The sequence below is a fragment of the Chiloscyllium punctatum genome, chromosome 24 (genome assembly GCF_047496795.1).
Source record: "Chiloscyllium punctatum isolate Juve2018m chromosome 24, sChiPun1.3, whole genome shotgun sequence".
In the NCBI taxonomy this organism is placed as follows: domain Eukaryota; kingdom Metazoa; phylum Chordata; class Chondrichthyes; order Orectolobiformes; family Hemiscylliidae; genus Chiloscyllium; species Chiloscyllium punctatum.
Window position 1 is genome coordinate 77127313 of NC_092762.1, and position 17948 is coordinate 77145260.

A 17948-nucleotide genomic window follows, 5' to 3' on the forward strand; every position below is an offset into this window, starting at 1 on the left:
CTAGATTGGGTTGGGATATCTGGTCGGCGTGGACGGGTTGAGCGAAGGGTCTGTTTCCGTGCTGTACATCTCTATGACTCTATGATTCTATGAGGTACTTTCATGGTGTGCTCATTTTCCAATCTACTCCTGAGCATTTAACAGTGGCAGCATACAGAAAATGTCTTTTTTAAAAAAGACAGACCTCCTGCAAACTATTTCTTAGTTTGAAAGCGTCAAGTTGCAGTGAGCTCTCAAAAGGTTAATGCCTCCTTATACGTATTCAAATTAGCCTTATTGTGTTCCCTAGCAATTCCATGGAGATATGCAAATTAAATACGGATTTATGCATCGACATTCACAAATTTACTCCCAAGTTAGTGTTACTGCAGCTTGAGTTGGCTAATCCTTTATGATTTAAACTGTAACAGGGCAATATAAAATATCTCAACTTGAGACGGAATGTGGGACTTATAGAGTAATCTTTAATGGCTGTTACGATGGAGATTGCTAATTTTCTCGTGTTTTAATTATCTAGGAGTAACACATAGCTCAACAAAATGCAATCACGGCCAATTACTAATTGAAAATTGACTGAAGATAACGGTATTAAAAAAGACAAAATAAAAATTGAACTAATTGTTGTTATTTTCTAGCATTGCGATCTTCACTCTTAGCACTAGGCAGGGCATTCTGCAAATTAATGGCATTGCTTTTAGGGAGCTATTTATAGGTGGTAGCAGTGTAAGTGTGCCAGGTGTACCTACCTGCAGTGAGGAGATGTCAGGAGTCTGAGCGGAAAAGGGATAAAAACCTAAACATCAAAGAGAAAGGAACAGGTAAGGTTTGTGATTTCATTTTTGATATTTTTAAAATTGTTATTTTAAAAACGCTAAGTAGCTATTTGTTATAGCATGATTGACGCTACAGAGTGTTACCATATCCTTGCAATTCTAACCATGACCCCAAAGCAATTGAATGTAGCTTGCAGCTTTCTTTCGCTTATCATCTGACTATGAAGTGAATGTTTTGTTGTGCATTTTAGACACTTAATGCTATGTAGGGCAAAGAGACAAATATGTAGAATGACGGAACGTGTATTGAATGTGCCATAAAATCGAGCATCCAAAATCTAGTTCAAGATGTAATTATACATCAACATCGCTACCTCCGGATCCTGCAAAGACCACTCTGCAAATTGTAATCCGATCAGAACACTTGATTGATCTAAATCTAAATGTGATCACTCCATAAATTTTGTATGTTATAAAATCCCAAAGAGTTCAAACACTCATGCTTTTTTCCATTTTCTTCAGAAATAAGTTAACTCAGCACAGGTCAAGAATATTCTTGCTCTGCGTGATATAACAGCACATGAGGCAACACTTTAGTGTAAGGAAATCTTTCATTTGTGACGCTCTGTAGTTCATTTTGCGAATGTGAAGTTTGAGGACTCTACCAAAAATATGGATTTGTTTTGTCAATTTGCCTGCATAGTAAGGATCAATTTTGATCCCATTTTGATAACATATTGATAATTCATATTGACCATCAATGTGGGTATGTCAATTCACTGCACTGTATGAAGATTGTTATCACCATCCTCTATAAATGAAAGATACCACAGGTTCTGCCTGGTCTCATGCAGTTGGACAAGACTACTTCCTGGTCTAACTCGAAAAATCTCTTGTAGTTAACAAGATATGGCTTATAGCAAGCAGTTACCAGTCACCTTGATATGATAAACTTTGTGACAGAGACTTTGAGAAGAACTAGAGGTTCAGTCCCAATCCTTCAAGAGGAGGAGAAATTTCTTCACCCTGAGCTTGTGGAATTCTCTGCCACACAAAATGGTTGAGACCAAAACATTGAATGCTTTCACAAAGGAGTTAGATATAGGTCTTAGGGTTAAATGGATCAAAGGGTATTGGGGAGAATGTGATAACTGAGTTGGATGGTCAGCCAAGATGAAATTAAATAATGAAGCAAACTCAAAAGGTCGAATGGCCTACTCCTGTTCCTATTTTCTATGTTGCAAAGCTGTGCTGCCCCAGGTGCCTATGGCACTCCTCAGTATTAATACTTTCAGAGCCAAACACAGTAATGTTTATCATCATTAATTAGGTGAATATCTAACAGATTTTAACTCTCACCTTTTACAGAACCCATTGTAATTTCAATTTGAACATAGAACAGCACAGGAACAGGCCCTTTGGCCTACTATATCTGTGCTGACCATGATGATATTCTTAACTATTCCCATCTGTCTGTGCGTGACCCAGATCCCTCTAGTCCATGCCTGTTAATGTGTCTGTCTAAATGCCTCTTAAACAATGGTATCATATCTACTTTTACCACCTTCCCTGGCAGCATGTTCCAGGCATCTATCATGTGTAAAAAACTCTCCTCACACGCCTCCTTTAAATTTTTCCCATCTCACCTTAAACCTTATGCCCCCTGCCATTTGACATTGCCACCCTGGGAAAATGACTCTGACTATCCACTCTGTCCAGACCTCTTATAATTTTGTAGACTTCTATCAGCTCACCCCTTAGTCTCTGACGCTGTAGTGAAAACAATCCAAGTTTGTCCAACCTCTCCTTGTAGTGAATACACTCCAAGCCAGGCAACATCCTGGTAAACCTCTTTGACACCCTCTCCAAAGTTTCCACATGCTTCCTATAATGTGGTGACCAGAAATGCACACAGGACTCCAATCTGATCTAACATGGCTTGCCAACCCTTATACTCAATGCCCCGACTGATGAAGGCAAGCATACCGTGTGCCTTCTTTACTACAATTCTACTGGTTACTCCTCTCCTTGTCAGATTGTATTGCCAAATGGAAAAATAAGTGTCTTCCCAGGAACCTTGTAAGAATTCACTTCACTCTGTGGCCACGGTTACATTTTGGTCCAAGAGCTCAGTGAAATAAAAGTTAATAACCTTCATGTTGAGGAAGTATTTACCCACATCCTGAAGAGCCTATATTAAATAGAGGTTAATGCAGATCAAAGGAAATGGTGGATGGAGACATAACTGACACAGAGTATGAGGCTTGTGGTCAATTGATGTCAATGATTTTAGCCCCAGTATAACCTCCTGAATTCCTCAGTCCATATTCCACGGCTTAAACTATCTTCAGCTGCATCAAACAATGACGTTCCCTCCACCTTAAAATCAGATATGGTGCTGTTTGCCGTTCCGAAATGCAAAAGGACAATGGCTCCCAGGTACATTGGCAAGTCAGATCTGAAATTGGCTCAGAGAAATTATGCAAACATTAATGGCCATTTCAGTGACTGTAAATCTGATGCCAATGGGATTCCTGTTCCTTCCCATATTTGCAAGATTTGGACTTGAATGTGGGCGATCTGAAGTCTGTAGATCATCCAGAAAATGGCTGTGCATTTGATAATGAAGAAGAAAGCTGTAGACTGAAAGCAATACTAATAGTCACATGGATACAACAGTGGCAAATGGAGTTCAGTCTAGAGAAGTGTGAGGAAATGCATTTGGGAAAAGCAAACAAGGCCACAAAATGCAAAATAAATATTAGGATGCATGGTCCCTGAAGGTGGCCTGAAAGATAAATAAGGTGGTCAAGAAGGCATTTAAATTCTTGCATTTGCTAGTCCAAAGTTGTGCAGGTTAGGTGGATTGACCATGTTAAATTGCCCCAAAGTGTCCAGGGATGTGGATTAGCTGTGGAAAATGCACAGTTAGTGGGATAGGGAGGGGTTTGGGTCTGGGTGGAGTCCTCTTTGGCGGGTCAGCGTGGACATGATGGGCCGAATGGCCTGATTCCACACTATGGATTCTAGCTGAGTCGTAATTTATAAGAACACAGAGAATATGCTGGAACTGTTATGTAAAAAAACATTAGTTCGGCCACAGCTGCACTATTGTGTACAGTTGTGGTCACTGCACTATGAGAAAGATGCAATTGCACTGTGAAGGCATAAAGGAGTTTCATGAGACCTTTGACTGGTAAATATTTGTTATGAAGAAACATTGGATTGCTAGGAATGTTTCTTTGGAACAGAGTAGGAAGTACAAACTGAAGTGTATATAACTCTGAAAGGTGTAAATGAAGGGGATCGGCCCTATTACCTTGGTTGAGGGGGTTCATAACTCAAGATCGTAGATTGAGGATAAGATGAAAGAAGTTTAGAGAGGTTTGGAGGGGAACAGTTTTCACCCAGAGAGTGACGGAGATCTAAAACTCAATGTGTAAAAGCCTGTGGTAGAGGCAGAACCCTTGTCGCATTTAAAAAGTACATTGCACTTGAAATGTTGCAAATTACCTGTTTATGGACCAAGACCCAGACAGTGGAATTCTGCTAGATGGCTCCTTCTTAACAGGCATGGACATAATGGGCTGAATGACCTCCTTCCATCCTGTAAATATCTGTGATGGCACAGTGCCCTACTTACAATTCCTTTTATGATAAAACGTGAGAAACCATATGTGTGCTTGCATGAAGGATCTGCAAATAACATAGCCATAGACCCAAATCAAACAGCAGGTGGAAGGGATTTACATACTGCAATAATAATCCCATTCTAATTTTTCATCTTTATCAAATCATTTATGTCAGAGCAGTCTTAATATATAATTGGAATGTTAATCTATTAAATCAGTACGTCCCTGAGAATCTAAACGAGAGTTTGGTACTCTGAGTCATATGCTGTCATTGCTAAACCGTGTATATTTGAATTAGTTTTAGATGTATTCCATAATCAATCTGGTCCAGCATGAAACAAACTATTGAAGAGAGTGAGCAATTCTGACCTGGCCACTAAATTCTGAAAGAAATTGTCTAGACTTTTAAAAATGGAACAGTGCTTGGCAGCCTTCTGCAGAGGGTTGTGCTTGCAGAGAGAGAACGTACGTCAGCTAAACCAATATGAGATCCACGTGGGCCAGGAATGTAGGACGCTGAATTGTTATATGCATCTGTCACTGTCATCCAAAATTAAAAGAGGTCCAATATTTTCATACTCAAGACTTTTCGGTATAACCAAATTCACTCTCTGCACTACATATAGAATTACAAAATCACAACATTGTTAGGGTGCAGAAGGAGGCCATTTGGCCTATTACCCTCTGCGCATTTTAACAGTAAAAAATTTCTGCCTAGACTTGCTCATTATTTCTATTGAAACAATCACCCAATGACCTCTTGAATTCCTCAATCAAACCTGCCCCCACCACACTTCCAGACATTATGTCCCAAACACTGTGTGAAAACGGTTTGTCTCACCTTGCATACGTTTCTTTTGCAAGATCTTTTGTATATAACTGTAGCAATGAACATAATTTTAGAGAAAATAACTTGTTTGTAGCAGTCGGGCGAAAGCAAATTTTGGTGGATGCTAGAAATCTGGAATAAAAATAGGAAGGGTTGGAGAAACTCAACTGGTCTGGCAGCATCTGTGGAGAGAAAAATAAAGTTAACATATTGATCCTGATATGAACCTTCTTAAGAACATAGGAGGGCTGGAAACTGATGCCTTTATTGAGTTGACAAAGGAAGAGGAAGAGTAAATAGAGCAGATGGTGACATTGCTCAGAGCTAAAGGCAACAAGAGTGATTATAGTAGCAGAGAAGAGATGCAGATGCAGTGCCTTGTTGGCATAGGTTTGTTTTCAGCAGAGGTATTAATACCTGCCATTAACATCTATTCTGCATCTCTGCATCTCCTCTACTACCATTAGCATTCAAATTGTCCTTTCAGCTGGACACCCTTGCCAATTCCAGTTGCTACAGCTCCCTCATTGTCAACAGTAAACAAAATATCATTTCCCCTTTAATTCCAAAGGACAGCCGTATTGAATTCATAACATTTAACTCTGATTCTCTCTCCAGTGATGATGGCAAACTTGTTGAGTTTCTCCAGCACTTTCTGGTTTTGTTGCAGTTTATAACAGAATCAGTATGATAGTGGTATATGTTTCAGTCTACAACCTTCTGACCTTCATCCAGGCTCAGGTTCAGATTTCCACATGACTTTTAAACAACATTTCTTGTTTATCTGTACATGTCAGCAAGCCTATACAGTGACATGGTCTCAGTTATACATGTTCCAGTTTCCAAGCACAGGTCCATCACATACCTACTGAGGTCATTGTCACTGGCTTTAAGGGTGATAGACACAGAAATTTTCATAATATTTAAGGAGTATTTAGATATGCACTTGCAACGTTAAGACATACAAGATGTGCACTTATAGACAATAGACAATAGGTGCAGGAGTAGGCCATTTGGCCCTTCGAGCCAGTACCACCATTCATTATGATCATGGCTGATCATCCACAATCAGTATCCTGTTCCTGCCTTATCCCCATAACCCTTGATTCCACTATCTCTAAGAGTACAATCCATCTCTTTCTTGAAAGTATCCAGAGACTTGGCCTCCACTGCCTTCTGGAGCAGAGCATTCCATATATCCACTACTCCTGGTGAAGGAGTTTCTTCTCAGCTCTGTTCTAAATAGCCTACCCCTTATTTTCAAACAGTGTCCTCTGGTCCTGGACTCACCCATCAGCTGAAACATGCTTCCTGCCTCCAGTGTGTCTAATCCATTAATAATTTTATACATTTCAATCATATTCCCTCTCATCCTTCTAAACTCAAATGTATACAAGCTCAAACGCTCCAACCTTTCAACATATGATAGTCCAGCAATTCTGGGAATTGACCTACGCTGCACTCCCTCAATGGCCAGAATGTCCTTCCTCAAATTTGGAGAGAAAAATGGCACACAATACACCAGGTGAGGTCTCACCAGGGCCCTGTACAACTGCAGAAGGACCTTTTGCTCCTGTACTCAATTCCTCTTGTTATGAAGGCCAGTATGCCATTAGGTTTCTTCACTGCCTGTTGTACCTGCATGGTTGCTTTCATTGACTAATGTACAAGACTTATTAAAGCACTTATAAAAACTTATTAAAACACGTGGAATTCAAATAGGTTTGAATCACAAATGATTTTCGATACAAAACAAGTACATTAGGGAGCAATTCCACACTGGGATGGTGGGACAGACATACATTCATTGAGCCCATTTTTCAGATATCTCAGATTGCCTCCTGAATGCTAAAAGACCCCTGTGCCAAACTGACCTTCGTTGAGGAGATTAAGTGCTGGGCTTTTTCCACTCCAGTGGATTTGTCAGTTGTGATTTGCAGCTCCTAAATCTTTGCTGACAAGTCTCTATTCCCTCAAGGATCCTCAGATGTACATTCTTTGTATCCTGTAACCTGGTCTTCAGCAATTTCCCAACACAGATGTGAAGCTGACTAGCCTGGAATTCCTAGATTCATTGCTCACTGATTCTTAAATGCTAGGTAATACTTGCTTTTCTCTAGACCATAGCCATTTCTGTGTTTTATTTATGTATCAGATTTGATTTAGAAATCTTCAGATTCATTCTTTCAGCTTTTGTGTATCATGTTGTATTTTTCTCATCCCTGCAAAGGTTATGTATTTATAGGTTAAATCTAGAATTTGGAAAGGCTTGTGTTGAACATGGCAACCATTTCTTAATCTCCTTCACTTCTACACAGCTCATTAGATCTTAAGGGACAGGAGCAAGAGTAGGCCATTCAGCCCATCTAGCCTTCTCTGTCATTCAATGAATTTATGGTGTTAACACCACTTCCCTGTCTGTCTCCCATAACCCTTCACACCTTCTCAACCAGAAGTCCAACTCAGCCTTAAATAAATAAGTGACCTAGCCTCCACTTCACTGGGGAAAAGACTGATGACCATCTAAGTGAAAAGATTTCTCCTCATTACCATCTTATAACGGAGACCCTTTCTGTTTAGAAACATAAAATATAGGAACAGGACTAGGCCATTCGGCCCTTTGAGCATGTTCCACCATTCAATATGATCATGGCCAATCATCCAACTCAGTTCCCTGTTCCCACTTTCTCTGCATACCCATTGACCCCTTTAGTCCTAAGAACTATATCTACATCTTTCTTGAATGTCTTCAATGTTTTGACCTTAACAGTTTCCTGTGGCAGAGAATTCTACTTCGCTCTGGGTGAAAAAATTCCCCTTCTTCTTTGCCCTAGAAAGCCTACCCCTTATCCTTAGACTTTGCCCGCACTCCCCAGTCTTCAAGAACACCATACCTGCACCTACCCTATCTAATTCCAATCTAATGCCCCTTATTTGTCTAAACACCAGTGAACATAGTCCTAACCAATCCAGTCTCACCTCATAAGTCAGTCCTGCCACTCAGGAATCAGTCTGGTAAACCCTTGGTGCTCTCCCTCAGTAGTTAGAATTTCCTTCCTTAAATAAGGAAACGAAAACTGTTTACAATTCACTAAATGTGGTCTTATCAATGCACTCTACAGTTTATAGAATGCCTACAGTATAGAAACAGGCCATTCAGCCCATTGAGATTACATCAACTCTCTGAAGAACATCCCATCCAGACCTGCCCACCCCCCTCCCCCCCAACTCATATCTCTAACTCTGCATTCCCCATGGGCTTATCATCCCACCCTGCACGTCCCTGGACACTTTGGGCAATTTAGCATGGCCCGTCCACGTAATCTGCACATCTTTGGAATGTGGGAGGAAACCAGAGCACCCAGAGGAAATCCAGGCAGACACGGGGAGAATGTTCAAACTCCACATAGACAGTCACCTGACGGTGGGAAGTTGCAGCCAGGCATCTCAGCTCCTGTACACGAATCTTTTCATGAAGAAAGACAACATAACACTTGCTGTCTTCATCACCTGCTGAACCTACATGTTAACTTTCAGCGATGGATGCACAAGGATACCCAGGTCTTATTGCTTCCCCCCCTTCCTCAATTTATTACCATTCAGATAATAAACTGCCTGCCTGCTTTTGCTACCAAGGTGCTAATCTCATATTTATCCACATTTGACTGCATCTGCCACTTATCTTCTCACTTTCTTAACTGGTCTATATTGCACTGAAGCTGCTCTGCATCATCCTCACAGCATACTCTCCCACTCAGCTTTGTAAACTTGGTGATATAACATGTAGTTTCCTCATCTCAATCTAATGATATAATCTAATATATATTGTGAAAAGCTGGGCTCCAAACACTGATCCCTATGGTACCTCACTAGTCACTCTGAAAAAGACCCTTTATTCCTACTGTTTGTTTCCTGTCTGCCAACCAGTTCAAGACATGTGGGCTGTAGGATTGGGGTTTAGGACCCCCTCGCTTCCTTGGTCCAACAAAATTCTTTTTGAAAAGCCCATTAAACTGGCCCTTTTGGAGTCAATTCCAAAAGGACTGCCAGCTTGGATTCATAGTGTCTGGAAAATACAACAACAGACACTGTAAGCTCTTGCCCATTCCTCTCTTAAATCACTGTTGGTGTCTTACAAGAAGCCGAAGTCCTGGATATATGTTGCAAAACAGCCTCGGGACTTTCCAATAGCCTGGGATATGCCCATTTTAACATCTGCCTGATTCAAATGGGCTAAATTAGTGCATTAACTCCTCACTAGACTTTCAACAAACTTCCCTCTGAGTCACGCACTGTGCTGACTAGAAATTATATCATTGGCTTCTTCATTGTCACTGAATCAAAATCCTAGAACTCACCATCTTCTGAGAGCACTATGCCAATATCTTCATCATATGGATTGCAGCGGAAGACAACTCACGAGCACTTCTGAAGAGCAATAAATATTGACCTTGCCAACGATGTCAACAATTGCCATAGATAACCTTCTGGGGACTGGGTTTGAATCTCACCATGGCATGTTGAATTTGAATTCAATAAACAGCTGGAATTAACAACCGAATGACTACTATAAATCCAACTTGTCGGGAAAAATCCATCTGATCCATTGATGTCCTTCAGGGAAGGAATCTGGGCAAATTAGGGATGGGCAGTAAATGCACCTTCATCCTGTAAATGAATAAAGGAAAAAGAAATCACATTCCTAAGGACTGATATCATTCACAATGCTGTTTGTCTAGGGTAGCAGGGTCATTTGGGTCTCAAGAGGAGGTGACTCTACGACTCTGGGTTTCTTAATGCAGTTGTAGACGCATTGTTTATTAATGTCTGGATGTACCTGCCTCCTCATGATCTTCGAGTAACTGCCAACGGTGGAACCAGCAAAGTTTGATGGTGATAGCAGAAAAGCAGATAGCAAGAACAACAACAGCTGTTTCCAGGCAGAGGATCTGTTGAAAGAGGTCTTCAATTTCCTTAAGGTGTTCCGGATGAAGACAATGGGAAGCCACCTCATAGACGGCATGGTGGCACAGTGGTTAGCACTGCTGCCTCACAGCGCCAGAGACCTGGGTTCATTTCCCGCCTCAGGCTACTGACTATGTGGAGTTTGCACGTTCTCCCCGTGTCTGCGTGGGTTTCCTCCGGGTGCTCCGGTTTCCTCCCACAGTCCAAAGATGTGCAGGTCAGGTGAATTGGCCATGCTAAATTGCCCGTAGTGTTAGGTAAGGGGTAGATGTAGGGGTATGGGTGGGTTGCGCTTCAGCAGGGCAGTGTGGACTTGTTGGGCCGAAGGGCCTGTTTCCACACTGTAAGTAATCTAATCTAATCTAATCTAGTCTTCTTCCCTGTCACTGAAAATGGGAGGCTCCTACTGAACCTGAAGAAGAAAGTGCAAGGAAAAATAAGTGGAAGTTTTGCCCTGATGGAGATCTTCACTCCAATACTGTCTTATCATGAATAGAAAGTTCCATCCTTTAAGACTTTCAAAAAGCTCAAGGAGATGATACCAGCTGATCTGAAGAGTTTATATTTGTATTGCATTTTCTATATCCTCAGGACATTCTAAAGAGCTTCGCAGCTAAAGATTACTATGTTCAGTGAAGAAGCAGTTATAGAGTCATAGAATCATAGAGATGTACAGCACGGAAACAGACCCTTCGGTCCAACTCGCCCATGCCGGCCAGCTATCCTAAATTAATCTAGTCCCATTTGCCAGCATTTGGCCCATATCCCTCTAAACCCTTCGTATTCATGTACCCATCTAGATGCCTTTTAAATGTTGTAATTGTACCAGGCTCCACCACTTCCTCTGGCAGCCCATTCCATTCACGTACCACCCTTTGTTTAAAAAGTTGTACCTTAGGTTCAAACCTTTCATCTCCCTACCCTAAACCTATGCCTTCTAGTTCTGGACCACCTAGCCCAGGGAAAAGACCTTACCTATTCACCCTTTCCATGCCCCTCATGATTTTATAAACCTCTATAAGGTCACCCCTCAGCCTCCAACGCTCCAGGGAAAACAGCCCTAGTCTATTCAGCCTCTCACAATAGATGAAACCCTCCAACCCTGGCAACATCCTTGTGAATCTTTTCTGAACTCTTTCAAGTTTCACAACCTCCTTCCTACTGAAGAGAGACCAGAATTGCACGCAGTATTCCAAAAGTGGCCTAACCAATGTCTTGTACAGCTGCAACAAGACTTCCCAACTCTGATACTCAATGCACTGACCAATCATGGAAAGCATATTAAACACCTTCTTCACAATCCTATCTATCTGAGACTCCACTTTTAAGGAACTATGAACCTGCACTCCAAGGTCTCTTTTTTCAGAACCTTACCATTAAGTGTCTAAGTCTTGACCTGATTTGCTTTTACAAAATGCAGCATCTGACAGTTATCTAAATTAAACGCTATAAGCCACTCCTCAGCCCATTTAGCCCATCTGATCAAGATCTCATTGTACTCTGAGATAACCTTCGCTGTCCACTACACCTTCAATTTTGGTGTTATCTGCAAACTTATTAACTATACCTTCCAGGGTCACATCCAAAACATTTATATAAATGACGAAAAGCAGTGGACCAAGCACTGATCCTTGTGGCACACCACTGGTCACAGGCCTCCAGTCTTAAAAGCAACCCTCCACCACCTTCAAGCCCGTTCTGTATCCAAATGACTAGTTCTCCCGTATTCTGTGTGTTCTTACCTTGCTAACCAGTCTATCAAAGAACTCAATCAAGTTAGTGAAACATGCTTTCCCACACGCAAAACCATGTTGACTCTCTCAAATCAGTCCTTGCCTATCCAAATGCATGTAAATCCTGTCCCTCAGGACTCCCTCCAACAACTTGTTCATCACTAACATCAAGCTCACCGGTCTATAGTTCCATGGCTCTACTTTACCATCTTTCTTAGACAGTGGCACCACGTTAGTGAACCTCCAGTCTTCTGGCACCTCACCTGTGACTATTGATTATTAAAACATCTCAGCAAGGGGCCCAATCATTTTCCCAGCTCCCACAGAGTTCTCGGGTACACCTGATTTATCTCCTTTCATGTGTTTGAAGATATCCAGTTCCTCCTGCTCTGTAATATGGACATTTTTCAAGATGTCACCATCTATTTCCCCACATTCTATATCTTCCGTGTCCTTCTCCACAGTAAACATTATTGCAAAATACCTGTCCAGTACCTCCCCCCATCTCCTGCAGCTCCACACAAGGCCGCTTTGCTGATCTTTGAGGGGTCCTATTCTCTCCCAAGTTAGCCTTTCATCCTTAATGTATTTGTAAAAGCCCTTTGGATTCTCCTTAACTCTATTTGCCAAAGCTATCTCATGTCTCCTTTTTGCCCTCCTGATTTCCCTCTTAAGAATACTGGTTTATACTCTTAGAAGGATTCACCCACTCTCTGTTGTCTATACTTGACATTTGCTTCCTTTTTCTTAACTAAAACCCCAATTTCTCTAGTCATCCAGCATTCCCTACACCTACCAGCCTTTCCTTTCACTCTAACAGGAACATATTGTCTCTGGACACTTGTTATCTCATTCTTGAAGGGTTCCCATCTTCAAGCCATCTCTTTATCTGTGAACATCTGCCCCCAATCAATTGTTGAAAGTTCTTGTCTAATACTGTCAAAATTGGCCTTCCTCCAATTAGAACTTGAACTTTTAGATCCTGTCTATCCTTTTCCATCACTACTTTAAAACTAATAGAATTATGGTCGCTGGCCCCAAAGTGCTCCCCCAATGACAACTCAGTCACCTGCCCTGCCTTATTTCCGAAGAGTACGTCAAGTTTTGCACCTTCATCCATAGGCACATCCATTTACTGAATCAGAAAATTTTATTGTACACACTTAACAAATTCCTCTCCAGCTAAACCCTTAAGACTATGGCAGTCCCAGTCTATGTTTGGCAAGTTAAAATCCCCGACCGTTACCTCCCTATTATTCTTTCAGATAACTGAGATCTCCTTACAGATTTGTTTCTCAATTTCCTGTTGATTATTGGGGGGGGGGGGGCTCTGTAGTACAGTCCAAATAAGGTGATTATCCATTTCTTATTTCTCAGTTCTACCCAAATAACTTTCCTGGACGTATTCCCAGGAATATCCTCCCTAATTACAGCTGTAACATTACCCTTTATCAAAAATACCACTCCCCCTCCTCTCTTGTCCCCCTTTCTATCCTTCCTGTAGCATTTGTATCCTGGAACATTAAGCTGCCAATCTTGCCCATCCCTGAGCCACATCTCTGTAATTGCTATGATATCCTAGTATTGTAGAGTCATAGAGTCATACAGCACAGAAACAGAGCTTTCAGTTCAACCAGTCCATGCCAAACATAATCCCAAACTAAACTAGTTCCAACTGCCTGTTCCAGGCCCGTATCCGTCCAAACCTTTCCTATTCATCTACTTATGTAAGTGTATTTTAAATGTTGTGACTTTGCCCACATCCATTACTTCCTCAAAACGTTCATTCCACACACGAACCATCCTCTGTGTAAAAACATCGCCCCTCATATCTTTTTCAAACCTCTCTCCTCTCACCTTAAAAAATGTCTCCTAGTCTTGAAATCCCCTATCCTGAGGAAAGACACCCACCATGAACCTTATCTATATCCCTCATGATATTATAAGCCTTAAAAAGGTCACCTCTCAACCTACTATATTCCAGTGAAAGAAATCTCAGCCTATCCAGCTTTTCTTTATAACTCAAACCTTCCATACCCGGCAACATTCTGGTAAATCTTTCTGAACCCTCTGTAGCTTAATAACATCCTCCCTATAACAATTGTTTTGCAACTTGTTATCAACTAATCTATGCACAGTCAATGCTCCTTACACAACAAGTGATTATTTGGTGTATCCTTTGGGGTTGAGGAGTCAATGGTGAGAGAGCTCAACAGTGAGAGCACTCCATATTCCCTCACATTAGAGCCAAGGAATCCTTTACATCCAGCTGAGCAGGTAGATGGGGCTTGATTATCTTCTTATCAAAAGTGTTCAGTATTTTCTCAGCATTGGATCATTTTTAAAATTATTTCATGGAGTGTGGGCCTGCCTGAGAATTAACACCAACATTGCTGCCCCTCTCTCAATGCCCCTGAAGTGAGTGACTTGCTCAGCTGTTCCATCGGGAAGTTAAGAGTCAACCGCCTTGCTCTGTGTCACATGTAGGGGAAACCAGGTAAGGGCATTAATGAAGCAAGTGGGCTTTTATAATAATCAATGATAATTTCTAACTAGTTACCACTTCCACATTATGAATTAAACTTAGATTTATGTTGGATTTGAACCCATGCCCTGAGAGAATTAACCCAGCCCTCTAACCTGTGACAGCGACACTGCATCACCATGTGCTGAAATCTTGAAATGGAGCTTGAAACTAACACAGAATTCCCCTGTATTTAACAAAATTGATTAGGAAATGCATGCCACAATAAGGAATTTCAATAAGTCTTAACCTCAACCTTGACATTTTGCTATGAAATCTTATGGTACTTCCATTTAACAAAAAAAAACCATGCGCAAAGGGAGAACCTATCTTGTTACTCCTCCGAAATCAGGTTGTCTGGGCAACAGTTGTGAATTATTTGTTAAGTTGTTCATTAAGAAACTGTCCATCACTCATGGAATCCAAGATTGCCACTTAAGGATGTAACTTGACAAGTCTAGTAGAAGGTTGCAATTCAATATGTTGCAGAGTTGACAGCTAAGTGACTACTTTCTTGAGTGTTTGCTTTTATACATCAGTCTTGTGCAGCCACATTCCAGACTGGGAATTTTATATGTCTGATGAAGACAAACATTTGGTTTTTTTACTGGTTTCAGAGGCAGAGGTAATCCCAGTTTGTAGCCAGTTACATCTCGCCTCCCCAAATTTGACATGCTTTCGCAGCAGTATTGGTGCAGTTCAATGTCGTGAAAAGCTCTTCATTTATATGGTGTACGACATGACCACAGAATGTCCCAGACCATTTTACAGCTAAATAAGAACATTTGAAGTATTGTAGAAAATGGGACTGCGAACATCTACACGTGAAACTCCTCCACAACAGCAATACAATAATGAGCAGATAATTAAAAATAAAATACCGCGGATGCTGGTAATCTGACAAAAAGGCAGAAAGTGTTGGAGATGCTCAGCAGGGTTGGCAGCATTTGTGGACAGAGAAACAGAATTAACATTTTGAGTCTAGTACAGCTTTTCATTGGAACATCTTCCTCTTTTCTGATGCTTCATTGAGAGATAAATATTGACCAATTCATCAAGAATAACTCTCCTGTGCTCCTTCATAAGTCATAAGGCAATGGGGACCCAATGGCCTAGTGGTGTTATTGCAAGACTTTAACCTAGAAATCAGTTAACGTTCTGGGGACCAGGGCACAAATCCTATCGACAGATGGTTGTATTTGAATTCAATAAAGAATCTGGAATTAAGCGTCTAAAGATGACCATGAAACCGTTATCAATTGTCAGGGAGAAAAACTGATCTGGTTCACTAATCTCCTTTAGAGAAGGAAACTGCCATCCTTACCTGGTCTGACCTACATGTGACTCCAGACCCACAGCAATGTGGTTGACTCTTAACTGCCCTCTGGGCAATTAGGGTTAGGCCAATGCTGGCCTTTCCAGAGACACACACATCCGATGAGTGAATTTTAAAACAGAATTAGCACAGGACTTTATACATCCACCTGAGAGAGCAGACAGAAACTCAATTTAGCTTCTCATTTCAAAGAAAGTACCTTTAATAATGCAGCACTCCCTCAGTCCTGCATTAACACTGAATTGTTCGAAACTTCTAAAGTATTGGATTTCAACTCATTCATTGCCTTCTTTGCCCCTGATCTTAACAATTCTAACACTCTTCTGGCTGGTGTTCCAAAATTCTAGAAAATTTGAGGGGCTACGTTCTGGACAGCAGACCTTAGGGCTGGGTGACTCCTGTTGGGGGCTGAAGTGTAGAGTTCTGTGTTTAGCTCAGAGGTGGAGCCACAGTTTGGAGCTTGTGTTGGGGGCTGCAGCCAGGACTGGGGGAGGGGGTGGTCAGGTTTGGGACCGAGAGCTGGATGCTGTGCTTGGGGTGGGGCCGGGTTCTCTGTTATTAGGGCGAGAACAAACCCGCCATGCTCGGAATGATGTGGGGCTGGAGGGGAACGGGGGGTGGGGAGTGGAGTGGTTGCTGCTGCTGTTGAGAGGCCAGACTGGGAGCCCAAGCCAGGAACAACATGAGGCTTTCTGGTTTCTGCACCTGCTCTCCATCACTCAGCTCCATTTGTCCTCCTATTCATAACGGTGTCGGTTCAAAGTTTACTCCCAGGAATGAGCATAAAAATCAAGATTCAGTGCAGGGGAGGCTCAAGTACAGCAATCTTCACCCTGCCCCCCAATCCAAGCTTAGCGGGCCCCAGTTACTGGGCCTTGAGATATCCACCCCCCCAACCATGCGCCGGGCTCTAATGGAGAGGAGTGTTACAACTCCATCTCTATTAAACAGTTAAACAGTTTTCTATATCAGTGTATGCATATATGGACTATATAGCCTTGCAGTGCAGGCAGCTTACAGGAAGAAACACACTCTCCAAGTAAACTCAGGACAGTATTCCAGTCGGTTGGCTCTCCCCAGGCCCCAGCTAAGTACAGCAGCAGCTGGTGAACCCTTTGAGTTAGCACCATGGGAGAAGGAGTCCACAAGGCTTGAGACTTCTGAAAGAGAGAGCAAACATCTGTGAAGGGGAATAGTGAAAGTATGCCTCTAAATCAATTCAGAGTGTTGATTTGGAAGAGAAGTCTCTTAAGTCAAACTTTAACATTACTTCTCACCATTGTCTTTGTATAATTTTTTAAAATATCATTGACAGGAGAAAGCAATTTCCTGCTCCAATAGCAAGAATGAAAATTCCTTACTATCTATTCTTCCTGTTTCTTCATCAGATGGAGTAATAAATTGTCACATTGTTGTTTTACAATCACAATCTTTCACAAGACCTCCAGACTGTGGGACTCCACACATCTTTAGCTCTTCCCATTACTCCTAGAGTCTTGACTTTTGGCAATCAGTCTTGGTATCACCAGTTCCCTAATTGTCATTGCACGCATTAGGTACAACACACTTGCCTCTCAGTCAGAAGGTTGAGTGTTCATTGTCCCCATTTCAAAGGCTCAAGGTCAAATATCTAAGATGACATTCCGTTGCCAGTAGTGAGGGTCCCTGCACTTTCAAAGGCGCTGTCTTTTAGGTGGAATGTTTCTCGTCTGCTCTTGCAGATGGACATAAAAGATCCCAGAACAATATTTTGAAGACAAACAGAGGAGTTAGCCCGGCATCACGGTCAAAATTTCTCCCTTAATCAACATTCACTAAAAGGTATATTATCTGGTCAATATCATATTACCACTTGTAGCAGTTTGACACACGCAAATTAACATTTCAGCATTTCCTATTTTACAACATTTCCTACAAATGATTTTGTTTCTAAAGTAATACATTGGCTGAAATACAAATTGAATTTCTTTTTCTCTTTGTCATGTCTTATCTCTGAAAGTTTTCATCCTAAGAGCTTCCTGAGCTGGGCATTACCACTAGTATCTCAATTAGAAAATAGTTCTTCATGTAAGCTTAAGAGGAAAGAAGGATAATGCTGTGTGGAAATGACTGCGTAGCATTCTAGACTGCAAAATTATCACATCTATGTCAAATTC

The 17948-nt window shown here is 41.5% G+C and overlaps 1 protein-coding gene across 1 annotated transcript in view; it reads left to right on the plus strand.

The window, feature by feature from the left end:
- The first annotated feature begins 700 nt into the window (after positions 1–700).
- The window catches only part of LOC140494714 (uncharacterized), a 130939-nt gene continuing 113691 nt past the window's right edge, over positions 701–17948 (plus strand). Inside the window, exon 1 of the mRNA XM_072594231.1 lies at positions 701–818. The gene's annotated coding sequence lies outside the window, so the exon portion shown is untranslated. The remainder of the gene's footprint in view (positions 819–17948) is intronic.